Below are 26,774 nucleotides of genomic sequence, written 5' to 3' on the forward strand. Positions count from 1 at the left end.
GTAAAGTAGGGGCCTTGCACAGGGAAGATGCCAACTGATCCTGTCCCCAGGAACCTGTAGTCTAAGAGAAGAGGGTAGATGGATAACTCCTGCTTGCACGGAGCTCTTGGTCTAGAGGGAAGATAGATACAGACCCCTCCCATCCTCTTGAATGCCCAACCCCTTGATATCATCTTTCATTCTCTTTCTTTCTCTCAGTTTCTTATAAAAAGGAGGCCCTTCCTAGCACCTGGGTGGTTGTTGTTGCAAGGGATGACTTCTCTGTCTGGCCCCCCGCCTTATCCCCCATCCAGCCACACTGGTCTTCTCGCTGTCCTCCAACACAACACGATCATCCCTGCCTGGATGACTGGGCTTTTCTCTCTGCCTGGAATGTCCTCTCCCTCCTAATTCTACCCATCCAGTTCCTAGGATTTAGAGCTAGCAAGAGCTGGGCCTTAGGTAAAATCCAGTCTAGGTCATGTGTCTAGAGCTAAGAGGAACCTCAGAGCTCATCTGATCTAGCCCCTGATTTTACAGATGAGGACAATGAGGCTAATTGATTTATAGAACTATAGATGAAGAGGTGAAAAGTATCTCAGAAACCACCTAGTCCACTTTCTCATTCTACAAATGAGGAGACTGAGGCATAAAAAGTTTAGATGATTTGTAAGATTATAGACCCAGGGCTGGAAGAGACCTCAGAAGCCAGCTAGCCCAACCCCTATATTTCATAGATAGGGAAACTAACTAAGGTGAGGAGAGGGAAAAGTAATCTACCGTTTAACCCAGGTAGTATACATTCACCCCTAGGCCGGCTCTCTTGAGAAGCACCTGGGCAAAGTGAAGAGAGTACTGGGCTTGGACTCAGGAAGACCTCCATTCAGATCTCACTTCTGATGCTGGTTATGGTTAGTTATAAGTCATTTCAGCCTCCCTGGGCCTCAGTTCTCCATCCATGAGCGGAACAGATGGCTTCTGAGGGCCCTTTCTGCTCCAGAGCTGCTGCCCTCACTAGCTGGGGAGGTGGGATGGGTCCAGATGGCCTTCCTGCAGGAGGCTGCCCTTGGGATGAACCTTGAAGGAAGCAGGTGCAGAGGGGTGGGGAGATTCTAAGAGCCAGAGATCAACCTCAGTTCCCCCCTTCATACAGTACTGCTGAGACTAAGGGCTTAGCAGCAGAACATCAGGCACATGGTCCACGCTTTTATCTCATCTGATCCCTGTTCTGTCTCACTGTGCCATCCCCAGGCAGAAGGGCTCTCATAGATCATTATACAGTTGAGAAAACTGAGGCTGAGGTTGGTTAAGTGATTTACCCCAAATCTCACAAGTTGTAAATAATAGGATCTCATCCTTAGAGTCTCTAATCCCATCAACAGGACTCTCCATTGATTTACTAAATAGAAGGTGTAAAGGTGCCCTTGTTGGCCTGGAAAGTCGTCAGTCAGCAAGCATGTATTAAACACCGACTGTGTGCCAGGCTGTATTACTTTCTGGGGATACAAAGAAAGGCAGAAATCAGCATGAGGATGCCAGTCTTCCTTTCAGATGAAATGGGTGTCATCGGGGGAACTCTTTCCCCTGTCAGCTCTGGCTAACATAGAGGGAGAAATGATTTGTCTAGGGATATATACAAAGAGCAAGCGTGAGTGTCAGGATTTGAACCCATGCGTTGGTTCACAGTCATCAGCACCAGCTAAGAGTCCTAACTAAATAGGAACTTAGTAGTTATTGATATTAAAATCACATAAGGTCTTATTTGTAAAGCACCCTGCCAACCCCCAGGTCTCCCACGTGTGCTGGCTCGCATTCATTTTATTTCTGATTGACGTGATCAAGAATACAGCTCCCTGTTTCCAAGCCGCCTTTGGTCAATTTCTGTTTCCAGGGGAGGACCAGGGTCTTTAAGGGAGGGAGGGGAAGGAGTACCCGCTGCTTATTGGTCCAAGGTTTTAGAGGCCGTGCTCTGATTGGCTCTTTCGAGTCATACTTTCTCCCATAGAAGTAATGCCCAGTCTGCTGCCATCTAGTGGCAAATACCACTTAATGCTGTTTTAAAAAAAATTAGGTTACATTCCTAGGTCTACTTAAGCTTGCAGTCATGAATGTTTGAGTGCCTGCTGTGTGCTACGGGGAGACTGAGAGAATTTGGGGCAAAAGGACCTGAGTTTGAATTCGAGTTGTACTCATTTTTGCCTTCATGACTTTTAGCAAGTCAGTTCCCTCTCTGGGGCTTCCCAGGATCACACAGCTGGATCTGAACTCAGGTCTTCCTGACTCCTAGTCCAATTCACTTGGCCACATCTAAGGATTTCATGTTGGAAAGAAGCTGAGTTTCATAGATACTAAGAAACTTGTCAAGGATTAAGCAGGTCCTTAGGGGCAGGGGTGAGATTTGAACCTAGGACCACTGACTCTACAGTGTTGAATTTGAGCTGAGCCCTGAAGGGTGATTCTGTGAGCCTCATCCAAGCTGAGGCAGCCTAGGGAAATGGGGGCAGTGCATTCTGCCAGCCTCCACTCCTTCAGTGTGGCTGAGTCAGGCTTAGTTTCTCAGCACTCCCCCTCCCCATCCATCCACTTGCAGGCTCTAAGGTCTGCAGTGAGCTCTTCCCATTATCTCACACTGAAAGAGCTTTAATGAACACTCAGGGAACCCGCTTGAAGGAAGGGGCAGTTAGAGAGAGACAGAGAACACAGAGAGAGAGAGGAAAGAGGGAGAGAGAGATATGGACACACAGAGAGGAGAGATGAGAGAAGAGAAAAGGAAAGAGGAAGGGGGGCAGTGTAGACTGAGAGAAAACATTAAGTCCTCCCAGGTCTTAGAGTTCATGAATGTCATCAATGGAAGGGATAAACTATCCAGTCCAATCCTTTCATTTTACAGATGAAGAAACTGAGGCCCAGTGAGGTTCAGCGACTTGCCCAAGGTCCCATAGCAAGGGAAAGAGGCAGCAGGATTTGAACCTGGGTCTACTGACCCTTCCCATCTCAGGAACTCCCAGAATTAGATGGGGAGGAGCTCTTGCTCTCAGACCACACTGCTGCCCCTCCTGCTCCTGTTTTTCCATTCGCTTCCTTGCCTTGACACCCTTTTCTAGTCATATTGTTCAGGCTATGGTCCAGCCAAACGGGCCTCTCTCAGAGACCCCATTTCTGGCTTCCCTGTCTTTGCCCTGGCTGACCCTCCCCCTATGCCAACCAGAGTCTGAGAGCAGGTACTCCTCCTGTTCAAGTTAAAGAGAGTCTGAAATTTGTTTTCCTAATAATACCCTCCCACCACCCCCATTCAATCAATCAAAATCATAAATTAATCACCTACTATAGAGCAGGCACTGGGATCACAAAAGCTAAAAATGTTCCTCTTAATTTTGGGTGACACTTGAGAGCCAGGTGGGCATTGGGGCCCATTCAGGGAGCCTCTCCTTGTTCTGGGAGGCCCGGGAGGATCCTGTCAGAGCCCCAGGATTTCAAGCAAGCATCCTCTGCTGCTCTCCCTACTTTTCTCCTTCAGTTCCAGAACCACTGGAACAACTTTGCACCTCCAGTGCATGCCAAAATACCTGGCATACAGATGGCACTTAATAAGTGCTTATGACCAGTCCATTCATTTGGAAACCTTTCCCTTTGTATATTTAAAGCTGGAAGGTTCTTTTAGAGTTTTCTAATCCAACCTCCTTCTTTTATACATGAGGAAACCAAGGTGTAGACAGGACACCTTGCCAAGGCCACCCAAGTAGGACCCTCCAAGGCAGGATTTGAACGTGGGTCCTTTGGCTCCAGAAGGCTGCTATCAGAAAGAACCCCAGCCTAGTGCCAAGAGGATGCTAATTGTTGGTCACTTGAGCCATGGGAGAGAAGACAGATGTACATGGAGGAGGATGGAGGCTTCATAGGGCATGTTTGTGGTACCATCAAGTGTCTTATGTGGCTGTTTTCAATGTTTAGTGAATTCAGTAAGCACTCAGTTAGCACCTACTATATGGAGATCCCTAGGCCCTGCTGGAGATGACAGTTTAGATAACCTCTGGTCCCTGTCCCCAAAATTAAGAACAGCTCTAGCACTGGTAGGTTTTGTGGTTTTCAAAGTAATCTACCTACATGACCTCATTTGCCCTGGAAGGGAGGTATTATTATCCCCACTTTACAGCTGAGGAAACTGAGGCATAGACTTGTGACTTGACCAAGGTCACACAGTCAGTAAATCCCTGACACAGGGCCCTCCCTCCTGGATCTTGCTGGCATCAAATCCCAACTATGACATTGCCCCAGAAAGTGAATGGGGCAAGAAGAATGAATCCCCCATCTTTCCCAAGTGAATTGATGGAGGAAAAAACAGGAGAAGCTGAGGATTGACATGCCTAGACCCATGCTCTGACTGCCAGCAAGCAGGCTCTGCTCCCCATGGTATCCCTGTGGAGGCTTGGGCTGCCTTGCACCTCTGACCCGCTCTCCGTGCCTGTGCCAGCCCACCTTGACCTGGTGGGTGGATATTCCTTAGCCTGCCAACTAGAGCCTGACCCATCCACCTTCACATAGATAGGATTTGCTGCAAGCCCTGAGTGTAAATCAGATTGACACTCATAAATCAGTCCCACTTCCCTTTTGGGTTGGTTTACTGTCTTTATCTTCATTTCTGCCGCAGCTGCCCTTGGCACGGGCTACTCGCACTTTCATTTAAAGCTGGCCAGCCAGGCAAGTGGGTTGGGGAGGAGACATTGTGACCTGGGCTCTTCTGCCTGCTAAGCTGGGTGACCTTGGCTGAATCACCTCCTCCTTGTGTCTGTGGGTTTTTGCTAATGTATAAAATGAGATGCTTTGGAATAATCTCTACAATCCCTTCCACTGAGATAATGCCCCTTCCATAAATATGGAGCTGGGGAGCCCCGGCTTCATAGCAGTCTGGTACAAGAGACCTGGGGGAGCAAATCACAGCCTGACAAAGGTCAGTGAAGGCTCCTGGCACCAGTCCTGGGATCTCACTGGTATGAGGCACTCTCTGAGGAAATGCTCTCTGCCAGCTCCTGTGGGCACCTGTAGTCATAGAGTTGCCCAGAATGTTTTAGCAGCAGGACTCGAAGCCAGGTCATCCTAACACATTAGATTGTGAGCTCCTGAGGGCAGGGACTGTCTTGCAAGACCTGGCCCATAGTAGGCGCTATGTGAACATTACCTATTGGTGTTAGCTATTATCCCCAATGCTTAGCACAGTTTCTGGCACTATATAAAGGTAGCTCTGGTTATTAGCTGTTGTTTTTTATACTCTGTGTTTAGTACGGTACCTGACATGCAGTAGGTGCTTAATCAGTATTGAGCAATTGATTCTCTTGACTTTTGGATTAGAATTTTCCTCTGGCTCCCGATGACTGAGCTAAGACCAGAGAGTCAGTGCTAGAAGGAGGTTTTTTGTCTCAGTATAATTAACCAATCAAGTCAATCCACAAGCATTTCTTCAGCTCATACTTTTTATGCCGGGCATTGGGCTCCATGCTGGGGAGAGAGAAGAGATTGATTGTCAAAATGTGATCTGGGGACCCTGAGATCCTTTTTAGGGTTCTGAGAAGTCTAAACTAAATCTTAATTTCTGTTGATAGTGATCACCCACATTAATGACAGCTCTTTCGGGGAGAGGGATTCTTAGAGATTGTTAAGTGTATAAAAGGGTCCTGCGGTCCTGAGCCCCCGGCCCCTCACAGAGCTTGATAACTGTTGTTTTAGAGGCTGGCCTGGGTGGTTTCTTTCCTTCCCCTGCAACTCGGCCTGTCTGTCAAGACAACTGCTATGCATATAACCAGTCATTCAGAACATCATGGGGAGCCCCACTCAGGAGACTTGCATCGATTTTAATGAGTTGGGGTGGAGGAGGTTAGTTTATCTGGCTGGACAGTTTGGATTTTCATGTGTTTGTTACCTTTTCTTTAAATAGACAGGACCTTCCTCCTCCTCTTCTTCCGCCCCTCCCTCGGGTTTTACACCTTGCTGGTTAGGAAGGGGATTTTGAGGCAGCTGGTAAACATCCCTGTAGAGGTTTGTCCAGGTGGCTTTGGGCCAGGCCTAAGTGAATGTCTCTGTGGGCAGCCTCAGGCCTGAGAGTCCCACAGACACTCTTGGAGGATGGAGTGTAAATGGATCAGGATCATGTTTCCCACTCAGTTCTGCCCTCCCCAGGGTTGGGGTTGAAGCCATGGAAATCCTATCCCTGAGATTTTAGTCCAGGACCCTGCTGTTTGTCTGCCTGAGGTTTAGAAGGTCATCCCCCACCCCAGTGGAAGGCAGGTCTCTTGCTCCTCTCTGTTGGGTCCATAAAGAAGCTAGATAGGGGAAGGGGGTGGGCCACTGAGTGATGGTGAGGACTAGGCATCTACTGTCTGCCCGGCTCTGGGCTAGGTGCTCTGGACCAGATGAGACAAGGAGGAAAACCCTTTCTGCCCCAGTGAGCTCATCCCAACTGGACAGACAAACAGAACCATAACAGTCCCCCAACCTCGGCCCCTCTATCGAGGTCAGCCATGTCCTTCTGGTCACCTAAGTTCATATTCTTGGCGTCTTGCTAGACACCTTGCCTGCCAACTCCCATGCCTCGGTCATCAGTCTTTAATTTAGGGTCAAATACAAACCCTTCTCTTTAGCATCTAAACCTCTCCACTTGAAGGCCCCAGCCTGTTTTGCCAGATTCATTTTGTATTAACCTCCTTCCCACACTCATAAGTTAAGACCAACTGGGCTTAGAACTGTTGTTTGTTGAGCACGCTGGAATTGCCCATCTCTGGCCTTTCATGCTGGGATTGCCCCTGTCCTCAGGTTATCCTGTTGAGCATTTACTGTGTGGTGGGCACCGGCTTCCTTCAAGTCCCAGCTAAAGTCCCACTTTGTTCAGGACAGTTTTACTGATCCCCCTTAACTGGCAGCTTCTCTCTGATGGTATCTCCAGTTGACCTTGCACACACCTTGTTTGCACACAGTTGTCGCCTGCTGTTGTCCCCATTGGCCCATGAGCTACTTGCAGGCAGTGACTGTCTTTTACCTTTCTTCATATTTTCAGCATTGAGCTCAGTGCCTGGCACATAGTAGGTGTGTCTGAGGGGGGATTTGAATCCAGGTTTTCCAGATTCCAAATGGCACTCATGATTGTGTGATGGTGGTTCCAGATTGGCGGTAGAAAAGATGGGTGATCGTTACTAATATGAGCATGGCCAACAGCAAAGACTGGAGGGGTATCCAGTTTGGTTGCCAGATGAATTCATTAACAGCAGACACCCTCCCTGGGATTGTGACTCCTAATCATTATGTGAATGTATTTTTGTTATACAAATTACTTAGGAGTTTGTCATTTTGATTAATGTAGATGAAAAGCAGTCAGGTCCTTAGAAAGGTAAGAGGGATGTGTGTGTATTTGTATACATTCTGTGTATATATCTGTGTGTGCCCGCACATTCATATGCTAGAACTTTGACGTAACCATTAATTTGATAAGAGTAGAAGGTAGTGAAGGGTCTTTTCTTGACACAAGCACAGATCAAAGCTGGGAGGGACCTCAGAGGCCATTTTACAGATGGAAAAACAGAGGCCCAGAGGATGAATGACTTGCCCAAGGTCACATAGAGACAGGATTGAAACTTAGGTTTTCTGCATCCCATTCAAGCCCTTAGTATTTGCGGGGTTAATGTGGTACTTAGTCATAATGATCTCCTAGCTTACATCACTTCATCACTTTGTAAGCTAGTGTTTTCCTCGATAGTCTCAAGGCAAGTCTGGTGTTTTTGTCCTCACTTGACAGATAAGTAAACTGAGTCACAGATTAGATGGGATTCCCCCAAGGTCTCACAGCAAACTGAGGATGGAGCTCGGCTTTTCCTGCTTTCCAGACCCTGCATTCTCTCTCCAGTGACATATTTTAGAAGGACAAGCGAGGGTCTGTCTAGAAGCGAGTAGAGGGGATGATGAAAGGATGTGGAGGATATGTCTTTATTGGAGGAACAGGAAACGTAGAGCCTGAAGAAGACCAGGTGGAAGAACGAGGAGCCATGGGCCAAGGTCAGAGAGAAAAGTGCAATGGAAACATTCAAAGCCAAACCGAGAATAAATTCACTTCCAGAACCAGTAGATTCTGTTAGAGGGGGAGCTTCTTGAGGACAGGCATTGTCCTCTTCCTTTGTGGTACTTGACTTTACTAGAAGATCACAGAGGCTAGGTGATCACTGCCTTATGCAATAGAATCTGAGCCCTTTTGGGCTTCCCAAGACTTCTATTTTTATCACAGCTGGTGCAGTGGATAGGACCTAGAATAAACAAGATCTGTGTTCAAATCCAGCCTCAAACACTTGGTAGTTGTATGACCTCCCTGGGAAGGTCACTTAGCCTCTATCTTCCTCAATTTTCTCTTCTATAAAATGGGGATAATAATAGCATTCACCTCCCTGGGTTCTTGTGAGCCTCAAAGAAGATAATATGTGGAAAGCACTTTACAAACTATGTATAGATAAATATATAGCAAGTTTGTATGCAATACTTTTCTCTTGGAGACCCCAGCTACAAACACAGTGCTTGGTTATAGTAATTATAATGATGAGTGGTAACAACATTTATAAAGCTCTTTAAGGTTTGTAAAATATTTTACATATATTATACAATTTGAATATCACAATTTTTAGCCCACTTTTACGGATAAGGAAACTGAGGGGTCATGCAGGGTCATACAACCAGTAAGTGTCTGAGGGGAATTTGAACCCAGGCCTTTCCAAACCCAGGACTCCGTCCCCAGTAAGCCATGCTGCCTCTAAATACCTGATGGTTGATTGTCAGGAATGTTAGCAGGGAAGTCTTGGTGAAGTCTAGGTTGCATCAGTTGGCCTTAAAGGTCCTGTCTAATTCTTATGCCCCAAAGAAGGTTTAAAAAAATGCTAGCAGGGTACCAGGAAACCATCCAGCCTGGTCCAGCCTTCTCCTTTTACAGGGAAGGAAACTGGAGGCCCAGAGATGAGAAGGTACTTGTGTGACATCACTGAGTCAGGATTTGAACCCAGGTCCTCTGACTCTGGTCTCAGACATGCAGGGATAACAGTAATAAGTCCGGACATCCTAGACCTCCCAGAGGACCAGGCACATGGGGGCTGGAAGTTGTCTATCCCCATCCTTGGACCTTCTGAGATCAGCAGGCTTGGCCTGGAAGGTCTACAAGCATTCAATACCTAACAGCTCTGAGGCTTGGGGCAGGTGCTGGGCCCCACAGGACCCAGCCAGCTGACCCAGGGGAACCAGGAAGCAGAATATCAGTAACTCCCAGTAAGGAGATGCTAGTCACTTGCATAATGTTTGCATTATCAGGCCATGGGCTTGTGAGGTGGCTTCGCGGATTGTCCTTGGAATCCAGAGTCAGTTCAGTTAGCCCATCTCTTATTTGTACCATTGACGCCTGGATTGGGTTGGTCAATAAACATTTTTATTGTTTATGCTGCTGGTGTTAAATATAATTAGGATCAGACTTGTGTAAATGATGAATTAATGGAGGAAAGCAGTTACGATCCAGTAGTGATCACACAGACCTTGGAGTCCAAGAACCTGGGTCCATATTCCTCTTAATATCTGTGGGTAGTGACTTTGGGCAAATCCCTTGACCTCCCCAGGACTCAGTTTCCTCATCTGTGAAATGAGAGGGTCTTCCAGCTATAACCTTCCATATTTTGTGATATTTGCACAGTCTCTAGGAACACACTTTGTTCTTCATGACAGATGATCTCAGTGTTCAGGAAGCCAGGAGTGAGGGATGGTGAGGATGCTTAAGCTGGTGGTCATTGAAAGGGGACCACAAACCTCAAGATGGCCCTTTCATCTTGGGGCACAGGGCTCAAAATTTGGTATCATTGAGGGCAGTGTTAGCCAGCTCTTTGGAGAGGTTGAGAGCCTTACTGACCCAGGGCTTGGTAGAGGTCAAGAGTATCACAGCAGCAATTCTTCATTTTTCTGGTCTCAAGGACCCCTTTACATTTTTAAAAATTATTGAGGATCCCAAAGAGCTTTTGTTTATGTGGATCGTATCTATTAACATATACTGTATTAGAAATTAAAACTCATAAATTTTTAAAATATTTATTCATTTAAAAATACTAATGAATACAATTTAACAGAACATTTTTATGAAAAATCACTATGTTCTAAAACAAAATTAGTGAGAAAAGTGGTATTGTATAGTTATTTTCTCAAATCTCTTTAATGTCTGCCTTAATAGGAGACAGCTGGATTCTCACGTCTGCCTCTGTGATGTCTGTTGTGATAACATTTTTGTTGAAGTATATGCTTCACACAGATATCTGGAAAGGCAAGGAGTATTTCAACAGGCAAATAGTATCTTAGCAGTATTATGAAAATAGTTTTGGCCTCATGAGTCCCCTGAAAAGGTCCCAGGACCCCCAGGGATCTAAGAATTGACCACACTTTGAGAATTGCTGGTCTCAAGTTGTTGAGATACCTTATTTTTTTCTCCCACTCTGCCCCTAACATACTCTAGGATACCTTGACCGGGAGTTCTTTTTTTTCTTTTGAATAAATAAAACACCACTTATTGAACATTTGCTATGTGCCAAACAATATGTTAAGTATTACAGGGCAAATGGAAAGACCCCACTAGTCTTTAGATTATGACAGTAAGGCAAATGATCATACATCTTCATCCTCATCATTTCCATTGATAAAACCATATCTGCTTTAGACTTAATTATATTTTGATTAAAGTTTTATTTTTGAACAGAAATCTATTTTCTCTCCTGCCTAGCCTCTCCCCTATTTAAAAAAGGAAAACAAATTCATTATAACAAATATCCATAGTCAAGCAAAGTATATTCCTTCATTGGCCATGTAAAAAAATTACATCTCGTTCTGTACTCCAAATTCATCACCTCGCAGGCAGAAGGTGGATCATATCCTTCATTATGGGTCCTCTGTATTCATGGATAGTTATTGCTATTTATCATAACTCTTACGACTTTCAAAGTCATTTGTATTTACAGTGTAATTATTGTGTAAATCATTCTCCTGGTTCTGCTTATTTCATTCTTTATTAGTTTATACAAGGCTTCAAAAATCTTTATTTTGATATTAATATTTGGTTTTGCTCACTTCCCTCCACATCAGTTCACACATCTTTCAATAATTCTTTGAAATCATCTTTTTCCTCCTTTTTTACAATATGATAGTAGCCCAACAAATAAATTGTGGCATGTAAATGTGATACTGAATTTGCTGAATCGTTTGAAAATACCCAAAACTTTGTAATGAGAACTTTCTGTTCTAAATCACTGATGGCTGTGACTGTGGAGGAAGGAGTTACGTGCGCTGGGAGAGCGCATTACCTGTTTGAACTTCTTCATGAGTTGTTGAGGAGTGTTTAGCTGGAAGCAGGATTGATGAGTCTAGAGATGCTTCTCCTAAGGTTGACCGGGAGTTCTTAACCTTCTTTGTGCCATGGACTGAAATACTTTGGCTGTCCAAATGCCCCCAATGAATAGTATCTTAAAAGAATATCAAAGCTGAAGTTGACCCCTTTTGGTCCACCTTATGAACTCCCACTCAGAATAATGTCTTTAAATGCTAAAAATAAAATACAAAGGATTGAAATGCAATTTCCAGAATGTTTCTTTTTTAAAAAGACAAGTTCACGGATCCCAGGTTAAGAACTCTTGAACCAAGGATTGAAATGGGCCGTGTAGGTGAAGTTTTACCCAGTATTAATTAGTTTGTGTTCTGGGGTTAAATCCATCCATCAATGGCCATCTCAACAAGCCATTTCTGACTAGAGTACCATTTTTCTTCCAACTTTGGATCAGGGAAAAGATGGGATACAACTGATGTTCTCTGGCTTACCCTGGGAAAGTGGTTCTTCCATCAGACCTAAGAATGGGACTTGGAAAGGAAATTCCAAGGGTCAGTTGACTTTCCTGTTTACCTCTGCCCTGGCTGGCTCCTCCAAGCCAGCCTTAAGACACATTTGATTGATTTCAGGGAAGAGAATTCTTGAAGAATTGAGATTCCCACAGTCACACAATCCCCGAACTAGGAAGGACCCTGGAAGGCCCTTAGCTCAGTACACAGATGACAGAGAGTCACCTCTACTACATACCCAGCCAGTAGTTATCCAGCCTGTACTTGGGAAATTCCAATGAAAGAGAATCTGCCCCCTCCCACTTGGCAGATAGTTCTAGTTATTATTGGCAGTTTCTCCTATTATTTCCTCTTCACAACATCCACTCGTTGATTCCAGTCCTGCCTCTAGAGCCAAGCAGAATGAAGCTAACCCCTTTTCTGTATGACTGCCTTTCAGATGCTGGAAGATAGTTGTATCCTCTTCTTAAATCTTCCTTCAGCCTAAATAGACACCCCAAACCCTTCAGCTTATCCCCATCTGGTGCCACCAAAATTACCTCTGTAGACTCTCTCCAGTTTATCTTAACTAAAATATGGCACCCAGAACTAAGCACAAGGCTCCCAGTGTGGTCAAACCAGGATATCAAGAACATGGCTTCCTTCTAAGACGCTCTGCCTCTTGCCCGCCTCAAATCCCAAGACTAAGCAAAATGTTTTGTCTTAACTTTCAAATCACAATGAATGAATGCATTTATTATGGATTTCTGGGCCAAGTAGTCACCCTCAATCTAATGAAACATTTATGAAGCACCTACTGTGTTCTAGGTATTGTGCTAGGTGCTGGGGATACAAAGAGGCAAACGATAATCCCTGCTCTCAAGTAGCTAATAGGAGAGACAACATGTTAATAAATGGGTGCAAACAAGCTACATACAGGAAAAGTAGGAAATAATTAACAGAGAAAGCACTAGAATTAAGGCTTTCTATAGAAGGTGGGGTTTTGTTAGGATGTAAAGGATTCCAGGAAGGTCAGCAGTTAGAGCTAAAAAAGGAGAGTCTCAACAGCCAGAGAAAACACCTAGGACCTAAAGCTGATGTCTTATACTTAGAAGAGCCAAGAGGCCAGCGTCACTGGATCAAAGAACTGGGCAAAGTGTGCACAAGTGACATAGGTTTGGACATAATAAGCAAAAGCTTTCTCTGAATAATTACAAATATCCCCTTTCTCAGTAGTGAGGTTCTTCCCAAGGGTATGTTGGTAAACATTTAACAACTGGCTTGGGGATGGGGGACTGCACCAAACATTTTAAATCTAGACAATTAATAAAACAATACATCAAGCCCCAAATTTTAGTGTTTGGCAATTTCTAGGGTATATATGCTCATACTGAATATTTAACAGTTGGCTCTCCCAAGCCAGTATGAGCTGTCTCCAGCACATCTCTGAGTTCTCCTCAGTAGGTGCTTTGAAACAGGCTGGTCCTGTTTCAGCTTAGATATGAAGCCATTTTCACCCTTACCTTAGTTGGGCTTCACATGCCCCTAGAGAGATGATAATTTTTCTCTTCTTTGGGTGAGAAATCAGGTGAGTTACCCAAGGTCTCTTAGCCATTTAGTCACCAGGTGAGGGAGCATCAGCTTGGACTGAAGCCCAGACTCAGCCATCTAGACAAATGACCTTTGACAAATCTCCCAGCTCGTGGTTGATGACAATGCAAGTGACAATAGCGGGTCAGGAGAGCTCTGGGCAATGAAGGCAGTTGGCAGAGGGAAGGGATACAAAGGCCTTGAATTTTTATTTGTTATTAGAGCCCTGCCTGATTTTTCTTTGAGGGAGGAGGAGAGAGTCCTAAAAGCTTGACACAAATAGCATTAAGAGGCAGGTTTGTTTTGCTGGAGACTTCATGTTAATCTGATTCCCAGAAACATTTCTAGAAAACGGTCTCCTGTTTTAAAAGGCTATTTGATCAGTCTTTTCGCCAATGGGCAGTGGAATTCTTGTGATAGAGACCTTAGGCTGGAAAGAGTGGATAACCAGGGGGGATGACAGGGAAGGAGTTTTTCTTGGAATCCTCCCATCTCCTGCCTGGGAGCAGGGGAAAGATACTGGAGATATAAATTGTGGGGTCACCCTGAACTGGGACCCTCAGCAGAGTTTGGAAATGAGCCCTCTCCTGGACTAGTTTCTATGCAGACACCTCAGCTTCTCCCAAAACAAATAAAATAGCCTGGGCCCTGGAGAGAGGGCCTCACTGGCTTTAAAAATAGATGGGCATTTATAAAATAAGATATTGACCCTCCCCTTCCCTCCTCTCTGCATCTTAGGGTTCATGGACTGGGTAATAATTAGGTTAATTTGGGAGATGAGGGCCATAGACAAATGAAGATTGTCTGAACTATAGACTAGCTTAATGATTTTAAAGTAAAACAGTTTTATTATTTTTATTATTATAATAATTATTTTTTAAAGTGCATAGTCAATTAAAGCTTGCTAACAAAAATGCCTACTAGAGCTTATTTGAAGAAATCTGTTTTAAACATTAACTAAATCTGTTGCATAGATAGACCCTATGTGTTACATTTCGGGGACCGGGGCTTCTGGAGAACTCAGTTTGGTGTCAAGTAGGTTAAACGTTGCTCCAGCGATCACATTTGTGCATCTCATGGGTGGGGAAAAAAAGCCATCTCCTAAGTCAGAAAGGTCAGGCCTGGGCCAAAGTCAGGCTGATTGGGTTGTCTGAAAAATGCTGACCTTGACATTCCATCTTCCACCTCAGTGCATCCTCCATAGGCCTGGCATGCATTACCTCATAGAATTGCAGAATTTCTTACTTCGAATGTTTTCCTGCATCCCCTGCTGGGCTGCAACTCAAGCTTCTTTGAGGCTTGTAACTTATTACCCTACTTTCTAACAGAATTTTGATAGGAAATATTAAACCATTTCATAACTTTATAACCCCATGTGGGATTAGCCTTAAAGGCCCTTCTCTTGACATGCTCCATTTTATCAATATCCTCCATTCTATGCTCCCTTAATAGAACATGGTCTGCCAAGAATGATCCTAGCAGGGCAAAGGACCAGCGGACAATTGACCTCCCTTGTTTCTGGTGGCCCAAGGTCACACTAGTTTTGGGGCTGTATCACTTAACGTTAATCTTGCAAGTCACTAAAACCTTTAGATTTGTCCAGGCATACTGTCTAAACATACCCTCTCCTCTCTGGTTCTTAGGAATTTGGTTTTTTGGACCCAAATATATGACTTTACATTTATCCTGATGTGATTCCATTTTGTTTCATTCAGCCCAGTTTTCTAATTAATGATCCAGTCTAGCATGTTAGCCTAGAGACTTTGGCCAATCTCATAAGGTAAAATAAATAAATCTCTGCCTTTTATCCAAGCTGTCACTCAGCAGAGATCCCTGAGGCACTCCACTGGAGACCTTCCCAGTTGATGTGGAGCCATTAATGTCTCAAGGCAGCCATCCAGTCAGTTTTGAATTCTTCTAATTGCGTTGTCTTCTAGACCATTTCTTTCCTTAATTTCTTTTTTTATTAATGTATTTTTTGTTTTTAACATTCAGTTTTAGAAGCTTTTGAGTTTTAAACTTTCTCTTTAATTTCTTTAAGGATAACATATGATAATTTATCAGACTATTCCTGTCCTTTAGGATTCTCTGTGAGGCTCAGCTCACAGATTCCCCCCCGCTATGGGAAGCCTCTCCAGATCCCAAGACTTGTAATAGATTTTTGGATCTCCCTTTTGTCATCCCTATAGGAGCCCCTGTCTCATATATCGTGTGCATGTATCCACATCAAATGAAATGTAAGATTCTTGAAGGCGGGAAGTGTTTCATGTTTGTCTTTGTATCCTCAGCATCTAACATTGGGCCTAGCCCATAAGTTAAACACTGGTCAAATTGAGCTCCCTCTCTGAAACCATTTTCCCCTTGGGGTTCAAAGACATCTCAGTGAGCTCTCCTTGACCCTCAGTTTTATTATTTGTGAAATAGGTATGATTTGTTTTGTGTGAAAGATCAAAGGTAGTAATGAGATATGAAGGCATTTGAGCAACCAGAGTTCCATGTCCAGGAATGGGAAATTAATCTGACAATTGAACATCATCCAAGGTCAGGGCCCTAGCTCTTATGTTTACTTCATGAGTGCTCCTCCTCTGCTGTGTCTGTTGACCACTTTCACTGGACAGGAGAATTTCCTGAGGAGCGGAGGGGCAGTGTCACAGTATTTCAGGATTTAGATTTAGCTAGGGATCTTAGAAATTAACTGGTCTATCCTCATTTTATAGGTGGTTCCTATGAAGATATCTCAGAGAAAGGAAGGGATATGACCAGTATGTCCCAGGGGAGTGCGTCACAGAGGCTATGGGGGTGACCCCAGTGGACCCTGTTTTTTATATCTTTTATTTGAATGCTCGAGCCAGAGGACCATGAGTCCACATCCTGCCACTGTGACCTTGGACAAGTACTTCACAAGTCACCAGACCTCAGTTTACCTCTCTGCAAAATAAAGGAGTTGGATAAGATGGCCCCTTCCATCTCTCACACTAGACTCCTGTGATCTATCAGACAGGCAGGACACTCTCTGTCCTTGTCACATTGGGACAACCTCCAACTCAATCCCTGCCCATATAAACACCTATGAACTTGTAGGGGTGACAAGGTGAATTTGATTTTGGGCTTTGCCGGTCTGGGTAGGGTGGTCAGTTAACAGGCTGTGAGCCACTTAAAGAGATTGTTTTGAGGAGGACCAAGGATGTTTCAGTGGATAGTGACCCATTTTCTGCTAGTTGTCTGCAAGAACTCCTTCCCAGCTTCAGCCTTCTGTTCTCCCCATCCCAACAATCCTCATGGGAGGCCTCAGCTTCCTCCCTACCTCCAGCCTCTCCCATCCCTAGCCTCTCCTCCATGCAGATGCCAGAGTTATGTTCCTATGGCACAAGTCAGACCCCCTCCACAAACACCTCCCATGGCTCCTCAGTACCTTTAAAAATACCTACAAGCACCTCAGCCCAGCACTGAAGACCTGTAGGCATACTTGTGTTTTCACACTGTGGGGCTGCTGTCTATCCTTCTCAGCTTTATTTGCCTTCACATCCTCTCTGTTCCAGCCAAACTATTCTATTAGCTGTGTTCTCACCTTGAAATTCCCACCTCCCACCTATGGGTGTTTGTATAAACCATATGCCAGGCTCTCCCTACTCATTTCTGTTCATTAAAATCCTTTTCTTATTTCCAGGTTCAGACAAGTCATCCCTTCCTTAATGAAGCCAATCCCCTCCCTTAGCAATGTTCTGTTTTCAAATTGCCTTGTTTTAACTTATCTGTATACATACCTTTTGGAAGTGAGCACCTCGGATTCCTGTGAATCTTACCTTGCTGTCTTTCACTGTAGGACCATGTACAGGGTTTTACAGATAGGAGACAGTTGTTTGCTGAATCAGTCAAATTGAGTCAGAGATGAAGGAACCCTGAACTGGGAGTCAGGAGACTTGAGTTCTGGTCTATATTATGCCTATCAATTTAGTCTAGGTTTTGGGTTTGGTTTTTTTTTAAAATAACATTTTAATCCATATATTTTCTTGTATTCCTCCCCTCCTCCTTCCTGAGAGCCCTCTCATTTTGCGAAGACTTTTTTTTAAGAAAATGAAAATAGGGGGTGGAACCAAGATGGCAGAGTAACAGCATGAACTTTCTAGAGTACTGCCCCCAAGTCCAGCCAAATATCTGTAAAAAAAATAGCTCTAAACAAATTCTGGAGTTGCAGAACTCACAGAATGACGGAGTGAAGCAAATCTCCAGCCAAAGACAGCCTGGCAAGTCACAGGGAAATGTCTATCATGCCACACTGGGAGCAGAGCACAGTCCAGCATGGGTCTTGGCAGCACAGGTGGTACCTGAGCAGGCCTTGGGGGGACTGAATCTTGGGCACCTGTGACAGTTTCTAGATTACACGACCCCAAAATGCTAAGGACAAATTGGAAGGTCAGTGGAAAAAGCCTGTGAGACTAGTGTGGGAGAGTAGAGTGGTCTTCCCTTTCCCCACAGCAGCAGCAGGGACAGCAGCAATGACTGTTTCTGGAGCTCTAGGCCCACAGATTGTGGGGGAATCAGGTGACTGAAATTACACCCCCCACCCCCACTGGAAGCAGAGATCTACCTTGACAAGGAGCTCAAAAGTCAAGTAAATGGCTGGTGAAATGAGCAAAAACTGAAAAAAGAATCAGACTATAGAATCTTCCTTTGGTAACAAGGAAGACCAAAACATGCAAACAGAAGACAGCAAGGTCAAAGCTCCTCCATCCAAAGCCTCCCAGAAAAATATGAATTGGTCTCAGGCCATGGAAGAGCTCAAAAAGGATTTTGAAAATCAAGTAATAGAAATAGAGCAAAAGTTGGGAAGAGAAATGAGAGTGATGCAAGAAAATTATGAAAAAAAGTCAACTGCTTGCTAAAGGAAACCCACTGTAAAATATAGAATAACCCAATAACTAACCCAAAAGAGATCCAAAAAGTCAATGAAAAGAAGAATGCCCTAAAAAGCAGAATTGGCCAGATGGAAAAGGCTGTCCAAAAGCTCACTGGAGAGAATAATTCTTTAAAGATTAGAATGGAGCAGATGGAAGCTAATGACTTTATGAAAAATCAAGAAATTATAAAACAGAACCAAAGGAATGACAAAATAGCAGACAATGTGAAAATATCTCATTGGAAAAACAACTGACCTGGAAAATAAATCCAGGAGAGACAGTTTAAAAATTATGGAACTACCTGAAAACCATGATCAAAAAAAGAGCCTAGACATCATCTTTCAAGAAATTATCAAGGAAAACTGCCCTAATCTAGAACCAGAGGGTAAAATAAATATTGAAAGAATCCACCAATTACCTCCTGAATGAGATCCCAAAAGGAAAGCTCCTAGGAATATTGTAGCCAAATTCCAGAGTTCCTTGGTCAAGGAGAAAACATTGCAAGCAGCCAGAAAGAAACAATTTGAGTATTGTGGAAATACAATCAGGATAACACAAGATCTAGCAGCTTCTACATTAAGGGATCAAAGGACTTGGAATATGATATTCCAGAAGTCAAAGGAACTAGGATTAAAACAAAGAATCACCTACTCAGAAAAACTGAGTGCAGTACTTCAGGGGAAAACATGGTCATTCGATGAAATAGAGGACTTTCAAGCAATCATGATGAAAAGACCAGAGCTAAATAGAAAATTTGACTTTAAAACACAAGAATCAAGGGAAGCATGAAAAGGTAAACAAGAAAGAGAAATTATAAAGGACTTACTAAAGCTGAACTGTTTACATTCCTACATGGAGAGGTAACATTTATAACTCTTGAGACTTTTCTCAGTATTTGGGTTATTGGAGGGATTATATCCACATAAACAGAGGGCACAGGATGAGTTGAATAGGAAGGGATGACATCTGAAAGAATAAAATTAAGGGGTGAGAGAGGAATATATTGGGAGGAGAAAGGGAGAAATAGAATGGGGCAAATTACCTCTCACATAAAAGGGTCAAGAGAAAGCTTTTTCATTGGAAGGGAAGAGGGGGGAGATAAGAGGGAAAAAGTGAACCTTACTCTCATCACATTTGGCTTAAGGAGGGAATAACATGCACACTCAATTTGCAATGAAAATCTATCTTACACTTAAAGAAAGTAGGGGAGAAAGGGATGGGAGAGGGATAGGGAAGGCAAATGGGAGGAGGGGGTGATTAGAAGTAAACACTTTTGAGGAGGGATAGGGTCAAAAGAGAGAATAGAATAAATGGGGGGCAGGATAGGATGGAGAGAAATATAGTCTTTCACAACATGACTTTTATGGAAGTCTTTTGCATAACTACACATGTATAACATATATCAAATTGCTTGCCTTCTGAGTGGGGAGAGAAGAAGGGAGAGAAGTTGGAACTCAAAATTTTAAAAACAAATGTTAAAAATTGCTTTTACATACAATTGGGAAATAAGATATACAGGCAACAGGGTATAGAAATCTATCTTATCCTACAAGAAAATAGAGGGGATGGGGATAAGAGAAGGGAGGGGTCTGATAGAAGGGAGGGCAAATTGGGAGAAGGGGTAATCAGAATGCACACTGTCTTGGGGTGAGTGGAGGGGAGAGATGGGAAGAAAACTTGAAACTCAAAATCTTGTGTAAATGAATGTTGAAAACTAAAAATAAATCAATAAATGCTTTTTTAAAAAGAACAGGAAAGAAAAGAAAATGAAAAGAAAAATTGAATAACACATGGGAAAAAATCTGAAAATGTTCAGCAAAGAATTTTTTAAAGAAAAAGAGGAAGAAGAAATTGGACAATAAATGGAATGTTCCATATCAGCGTAAACCCTTTCCTTCCCCCATCTCTGCAGAAGAGTAGGAAGAGGCACCTTCTCCTTTAGTTTCAGGCTTGGTCTTTGTAATTATGCAACGTTCATTTTCAGTTTTTTGTGGATGTTGTTCTTTAGTTACATTGTTACAGCCGTTGTATATATTGTTTTTACTTCATTTTGCATCATGTAAGTCTTTTCATCCTTCTCTGCATTCATTATGTTGTTTCTTGAAACACAGTAATATTCCATTAAATTCAGATACCGCAGTTGGTTTAGCCAGTCCCCTGTTGATGAGACATCTACTTTTGTTTCCAAATCTTTGCTACCCCAAAAAGTGCTGCTACAAATACTTGTTGGATGTGAGCCTTTCTTTTTATGAAGGACCTGCTTGGAATCTATACCTACCTCTATACCTCTTTGATTCACAGGGTCAAACAGATATTTTGACCACTTTATTTGTATAATCCCAAATTGCTTTCTAGGATGATTGTACAAATTCACAGCTCCACCAACAATGCACAAGCATGTCTATCTTCCTACAACCCCAGCAGCTTTGACTACTATGATTTCTTGTACTAACCTTGGGTATGTTACCCTCTCTGGGCCTCCTCAATTGTCTCTTATGTGAAAAAAAAAGATAATAAACTCTGCCCAGTTTGTTGAGCAATTGAGGTGACCCCGCCTTCCTGTTTTCTTTCTGTCCTACATATCTGGAGGAAATAAGACACAAAGAAGGTAGGACTAGAAGCCAGATCTCTTGACTCTCATGGGCTAGCTACCCTCTACTTTCCAACTGACTGGTTTCCCCAAGGAAGAGAGTTATCCAACCTGCTGGGAACCACAGGCTAGCTGTCTCCACTGAACAAATTGGTCCTTGACATTTGAAACCCCAACCCCTTTTACTTTCTGAAGAATCATGGAAGGGGCTGCATAAGTTTATGGAAGCTGGGAAGACAAGAGACTTAAAGGATTCAATTAGCTCAAGAGTAAAACTGGAGTTTCAGCCTCTGCTGAGGGAAGGAAGGGGTGAGGCTGATTTGACTTGGGGACAAGGCTTCCTGCCACGGGAACTAGTTTAAACCAGTCAAAATTTGATTATGGAAATTGAAGACAAAAAACAATTCCCATTTCAGCATCTTTAGGGGAGCCAGAAGATTTGAGTTTCCAGAGGACCAGAGGAAAAGGCAAAACAGTCTCCTTTTCTTGGGGACTGACTGAAAAAGCAGAGTGAGCAGGGAGCAAACTGTCACCCATCCCCTTCCATCCGAGTCCAGCTAGCCAGTGCTTGGTACTCAGTTAAGAGACCAGCTATTGCCTCTGTCCTTTCAGGGGGAAAGAGTGATTACTTCTCTCCAGGCTGACCCTTTAATCCTGGCTTAAACCTTGCCAGTCACCGTAGAAATCCATGCGTTTGCTCCATCCTGGGGGAAGAGGCTGGAACATGTGAATAGCCCAGCCTGTCCCCACTACAGGACACTAAACTCAGAATCTGTGCTTCACCTCTTCTTTTACCCTGTGGCACTGCCTCAGTTTCCTCTTCTGTAAAATGAGTGGGTTGGCCTTAAGGTCCCTTCCAGATCATAGATTTCGGACTGATAAGACAGACAGCAAGGAGCAGAGTTTGACTTTAGATCCACAATATTTTCCATTGTGTTGCTCTGTGAACTTGTGATCTTTCAATTCTGAGACATCAGAACCAGCTTTGCACTGAAGGATGACTTTTTTCTCCTCTGTTCCAGGGGGTCACAAGAGAGAGATGTCTCAGCATAGCCCATGATTGGGGAACTTGGGACATATGGGTCTACCACCATCTGGATCAATGTCCTTGGATGAGTCATTTTCCTCTCTGAACCCCCACTGTCCTGGAAAATGAGGAAGATAGACTGCTTGGTGTCTTAAGGTCCTTTTTAAAATGAGTAATTTTTCTAGGTGAAAAGAGATTTTCTGGGTGAAAAGAGCTTGGATTTTGTTGGGTTTTTTGCCTGATGTGGGTTGTAGTCTTAAGGGGTATCCTTGTGTGCAGCTAGTTCTCTTTGCTCAGCAGCCAGCCTGGGGTTTGGTGACCTCAGCTGGACAGGAGTGTCCAGAGCCTTCCCACGATTCTTCTCCCCCAGGGAGCAGCTATGGTGTTTTTCCTTGTGAGTCAGCATTTTGGGGCTGACTCTCTAGGTCATTGCTGGGGCAGCAGGACAGGCTGAGGAATGACTGGATGAGTCAAAGGGGCCCGGTCAGTTCAGGCTCGGGAGCAGGGGTGGCCCCTACACCTCCAGGCTCCGTGGACCTGCCAGACTGAAGCCTGAATTCAAGGAGGGGGCTGTCATTGTTTTTCACTCTGCCACCTAAGGCCAGGGAACCAGGGAGATCCTGCTGGGACCCCCTGCTTTGCTCAGGATCTTTCCCCCCTTCAGAATAACTTCTCTCTTCAATCTTGACTCTTTCCAGATTCTTTTCTTGGAAGTCTCCCTGACCAGCCCGGTCGATGATGTTACCCCCCTCCTCTGACCTCCTACAATGTTGTTTTTATATACTCTCACTTAGCAACAGCCTAATTTGTGCCCAAACAGCACGTCTGCTCATCACCTTATCTACCACTGAAAGAGGTGCCTGGGGATGCAGCCCTCCAAAGCCACTTTCTCTCCACTCCCTGACCCTATCTCCTATCAGTCACTTTCTTCATGGATGTGTCCTTTCTCTTCCTCCTGGATTATATGCTCTTGACGACAACATGTCTTAGAATCAGAAGGGACCTACACGCCATCTAATCAGACCTGTATCTCACCCGTACAGTATCATTAGTCAGTCAGCAAGCATTTCATGAAGGCCTACTGTGTGCCAGGCATTAGAGATAAAAAGAAAGGTCAAAATACCATCTTTACCCTCAAGGAAATTAATGGAGAAGATAATGTGATGTATATATAAGATATATACCGTGTAATGAAATCTCAGAGAGAAGGCACTTAGTGGAGAAGGAGAAGAAAGTGGGTTTGGGGCTGAGTCTTGAAGAAGGCATGGAGGCCATAATGAGGAAGGATAGCATGCCGGGTATTGAGAGAACAGTCCAAGAAGGGAGATAGATGGGGGCACCATGTTTGGCCAGTATACTGGACCCTAAAGTACATGGAGGCCAGTAGAGCATGAGAAGCCTGAACAGAGAGGAAGGGGCCCGCTTGTGGAGGACTTTAAAAATGGAAGATTACATATTTGATCCTGGAGGTGACAGGGAACCTCTGGAGGTGATATGATCAGCCCTGCCCGTTGGCAACTGAGTGGGGAGAGACCTGAGGCAGGCTACCCTCACCAGCAGGCCATTGAGTGAGATGAGGAGGGCCAGCCCCAAGATGGCAGCAGGATCCAAGGAGAGAAGGGGACATAGTAATAGGAGAGGCACCCCATAGCCCTCCAACATTTTCTTGGAGATTTCAGTCTTTTACTTCCCATGCTGCTTTTGGACATCTCTCCTTAAACCTCACTCTGCCTTTCCATATGTTCTACTCATCTTCCTACTTCTGTCTCTGAGGCCAAGCAGAACAGGTATAGCCAATAAAATAGCCCTTCAGACATTTCACATCCTTGAAGGCCGCCACTATATCCATCCTGTCTTCTCTTCAGGTTATCCTTCCCTGGGCCATTCAACTGTTCTTATATATTGGTGCCCAGAACCAATACCATCCTCCTGCTGTGTTCTCACTAAGGCTAAGTAGGGTGGAACTATTCCCTCCTTATTCCTGGACACTATACCACACCTCTCTTAGGGCAGCTTAAACACCCATTAGCATTTTGGCTCAGATACCTTCAAAGCATGGAGAAAACAACAAGGAAAATTTCTCTTCTGTTCTCCTTAAAAGGAAAGGATTGCTCCATGCTAGAGTTTATGATAGAGATGAAAATGAGGCATAATTTGACATGTACCCTACTTTGGGGAGAGCAGATTTCAGAGAGTTCAGAGCAAAAATAGATCAAATTTCCATGGAATAAAACTACATAGGAAGTCAGTCCAGGAGGGATGGGAAATGGTCTGGAATGAAATTCTGAAGCCCCAAAGGGAAGTCATTAAAATGAGGAGGAAAAAGGATATTTGTCTGAAGAGACAGATAGGGGCATGCAAGGACCCTTACCAACTAACTTAGGTTTTAAAAGGACATGTATAGAAGAGGGAAGCAAGGTGAGGAACAGCAGGTGAAAATGAGTGTGGCACCATCCTGAAAAAAATGGTGTCACTAATGTTAAAGGCCAGAATGAGATATAGCTAAAGAGGGAAACTGAGGATAACAAAAAGGGCTTTTTTTTAAGTTATGGAAATGATAAGGCCTTTGCTTGGGACAGTGACAGGATACGCACCAAGAGAAGAAAGAACCGCTTGGCTTTTGTGTTGTCTTTACAAATGAGAACGATCTTTACGTTGGGGATAATAGCCTAAAAAATGAATAACAGGGAGTTGTGACCCAAGATCAACCAATCAGAATAAGGATCAGTCCATCAAGCCTTTATTGAATGACTGCTTTGTGCCTGGCCCTGTGCTGCATGCTCAAAATTCAGATACAAAAGCCAGGTGAATAGCAGCCAGCAAGGATTTCTACCTCCCACCTCCCATTCAGTTTTATTCCAGCTGGAATCTTGGGATGGAGAAAGGGGTAGCTCTTGTGTCAGAATTCCTAAACAGATTATTTAACATTTCCAAGATCAGCTGTGGCTAAAAATGCCTGGTGTCCTATGAAAGGAGCACTTTGGAAATGGTGATGTTTCAGCACTGAGATAAGTTTGCTCTGGGCCACGGGGTCTAGCTCGGAGATCCTTGTACCTCGCTAAGGCAATTTCTAAATACACTGCCAGATAAACAACTGGTCACACAAAAGTCAGAGGAAAATTGATTCATTTTGGCTGCAAATCTTAATGGCCAAACTGAACTCATTATTTGATTTCAGCCTCTGAATCCAGTCAAAACTAGTTAAATTTGTTGTTGTTGTTTTTTATAATCCTAAGGGAGCTTTGCTACCCAGAATCCTTTGGGATTGGTTGTCACTGGGTCAAGTCCAAACCTGGCTTTTTACTCAGCACTATACAATATGGCATCTGCTTTTTGGATCATGCTATAAAAAGTAATGTGCTGTAATAGACTGGAGACGCAAGAGCTGGTTTGGGATCCTAGCTTTGCCATTTACTAACTGTGACCATAAATATCGAACTAGAAGGGACCCCCTCAGAGTCTCTCTAGTACAGTCCCTTAATTTTACTATAAAGGAACCTGAGGCCCATAGAGATAAAATGGTCACACAACCTAGTCAGCATCAGTCAAGGAAAGTCAACAAGCATTTATTAAGTACCTGTTATTGTTGATCAGTCATGTCTGACTTTTCTTGGCAAGGATACTAGAGTGATTTGCCATTTCCTTCTCTAGCTCATTTGATAGATGAGGAAACTAAAGCACACAGGGTTAAGTGACTTGCCCAGGGTCACCTAGCTAGTAAGTGTCTGAGGCTAGATTTGAGCTCAGGAAGATGAGTCTTCCTGACTCCAGGCCTAGTGCTCTATGCACTGTGCCACCTCAGCGGATCTAATAAGCACTTAGGGTGGGCCAAATGCTGTACCAAGTTCTGAACTCAGAATTTATTCCATCATACCACTCATCTTCCCACTGAAGTACTGCTTTCCCTTTCCTTGGATCCACATTGCCTGGCATATAGTCCACATTTCCTGAATTCTTACTGACTGATTTACTGGTACATCATGGTAACTTGGAGGTATTACTAGGTTCTTGAAGATTATGCCTGGGGGTACAAGCCCTGTCAGGTTGTCCCTAGAAGGCCAAAAAGGCTTCATCATGGAAGCCCATCACCAAGAGGTTTTTTAGGGTGGTTAGCCAGGGCAGTTCATGAAGACTACCTTGGAAGGTACAGGAGAGTTGTGATCCGCCTTGGTGGTGAATGATGCAGTTGGGAAACCTTGAGGTATTACAATGATTTGTACCTCTCCTGAAGCAAGGGATGACAGTAGTAACAAGTGTTAGCGATTTGATCCCTGATTGAGACACTAAGCTTCCTGAGGACAAGCTGTTCTGTGTCTTCATGTTCATGTAGCTGAGCATAGGATGCGGTAGAAAGAAAGTACTACAAAGGGATATTTTATTTTTTTCTTTTTAAATATTTTTCCCCAGTTACATGTAAAAACAATTTTAACATTCATGTTTTAAAATTTTGAGTTCAATTCCCCACCCCCTCCTCAAGAAGAAAGCAATTTGATATAAGTTAGACATGTGCAAGCAGCTTAGGTGGCACAGGGGAGAGTGGCAGGCCTGGAGTCAAGAATACCTGAGTTCCCTCGCTGCCTCTAGCACTAGCTGTGTGACCCTGAGCAAGTCATTTCACCGTATTTGCCTTGCCTATCTGAAAAAAGCTTGAAAAGGAAATGGCAAACCACTCCAGTATCTCTGCCAAGAAAACCCTAAATGGGGTCATGAAGAGTCCTATATAATTCAACAACAGCACATGTGCAATCATGAAAACATTGTTCCATATTAGTTATGTTGGGAGAGAAAAAATACAGGACCCCCCCAAAAAACAAAATTTAAAAAGAAAGTATGC

General features: G+C 43.8%; 1 protein-coding gene across 1 annotated transcript in view; it reads left to right on the forward strand.

Annotated features, from left to right (window-relative positions):
- Positions 1 to 26,774, forward strand: part of CASTOR2 (cytosolic arginine sensor for mTORC1 subunit 2) — a 102,705-nt gene that overhangs the window by 40,053 nt on the left and 35,878 nt on the right. The window lies entirely within an intron of this gene.

Source organism: Notamacropus eugenii, chromosome 2 (genome assembly GCF_028372415.1).
Source record: "Notamacropus eugenii isolate mMacEug1 chromosome 2, mMacEug1.pri_v2, whole genome shotgun sequence".
In the NCBI taxonomy this organism is placed as follows: domain Eukaryota; kingdom Metazoa; phylum Chordata; class Mammalia; order Diprotodontia; family Macropodidae; genus Notamacropus; species Notamacropus eugenii.